At 36.4% G+C, this 1,333-nt stretch overlaps 1 non-coding gene across 1 annotated transcript; it reads right to left on the minus strand.

The window, feature by feature from the left end:
* Window positions 1–515: 515 nt before the first annotated feature.
* Window positions 516–622, minus strand: LOC126019779 (U6 spliceosomal RNA). Its single transcript, XR_007499402.1, has one exon. It is a non-coding gene; the product is annotated as a U6 spliceosomal RNA (small nuclear RNA).
* Between the last annotated feature and the right edge of the window lie 711 nt (window positions 623–1,333).

Raw genomic sequence — 1,333 nt, forward strand, 5'->3', positions numbered from 1 at the left:
ACACACACAAAGCAAAAATAAAAATAAAACATCATCTGAGCTATGCCCATTAAGTTAGTGCAAAAAAATACTCATTTTACAGATAAACTGGCAGCACAGTTAAGTTACCTTACAGAGGTCCCTACTATGAACACCTATGTTCACTGTGAGCTCATATTTGAACATATAAGAATATTCTTGGAATCTACACATGTAAAAAGGAAGAGGAGAAGCAGGATTGGACATATCATAAAAAAAGAAATTGAGTTTCAACATTCAGGGATCTCAAGCACTAAGGTGATCCTTTATTTGGGACAGAGAGACTGAACTATTGCATCTCCAATTTGTAAATTATATGCCTTTTGTGTCTAGCAACACAATATTTATCTAGTAATAAATAGCCAAGCACCATTGTTTGCAATATCCCAGTATCTGGAGAATTAGTTTACATTTCATGGAGGAGATCTTTGGGGAAAATCATAGCACTTAGCCTAGGATTGTTCTAAGCAAGAATAGCATAGAAATGCCTTTTTTTTTTTTTCATGGAACACTTCACGAATTCGCGTGTCATCCTTGTGCAGGGGCCATGCTAATCTTCTCTGTATCGTTCCAATTTTAGTATATGTGCTGCTGAAGCAAGCACCCTAGAGATGCTTTCTACACAAGTGACTGACCATAGTGTATACAATCAAGCTACATAAACAAAATTTATGGCAGAATAGAACATTCTTCATGGGAAGTGGTGATATTAAGCTTAGTAATACTGATTACCAGTATGAGAGAAGCTGAAAAGATCACAGGGGAAACTATAACTACTGTATAATTTGTCTTATCAAGCAAGCAATTTTAAAGCAGTCTATGAAATATTATGCAGCATAAAAGAAAATTGGTTACACAGGATAGCATGTAAGAATCTAATAAGCAAAGGCCAAATTTTTTTTTTTTTTTTTTTTGGTTTTTGGGTCACACCCGGCAGTGCTCAGGGGTTACTCCTGGCTGTCTGCTCAGAAATAGCTTCTGGCAGGCACAGGGGACCATATGGGACACCGGGATTCGAACCAACCACCTTTGGTCCTGGATCGGTTGCTTGCAAGGCAAACACCGCTGTGCTATCCCTCCGGGCCCACAAAGGCCAAATTTTTAAAAGTATAAACTCTATTGTTCTGCTTATATGAACTTTAAAATTAGGCAATACTTTCTTATAGTGTTAGAAGTCAGAATAAATTTTGAGAAGACATAGTACAAGTAGCACTGGAAGTATCACATAAATATTTAAAGAGGCACTTCTGGAATGTTAATATAGATTAATTATTCTAGGTGCTAATTATATTTGCATTATCATATGTGAACAGCT

This window comes from Suncus etruscus, chromosome 9 (genome assembly GCF_024139225.1).
Source record: "Suncus etruscus isolate mSunEtr1 chromosome 9, mSunEtr1.pri.cur, whole genome shotgun sequence".
Lineage (NCBI taxonomy): Eukaryota > Metazoa > Chordata > Mammalia > Eulipotyphla > Soricidae > Suncus > Suncus etruscus.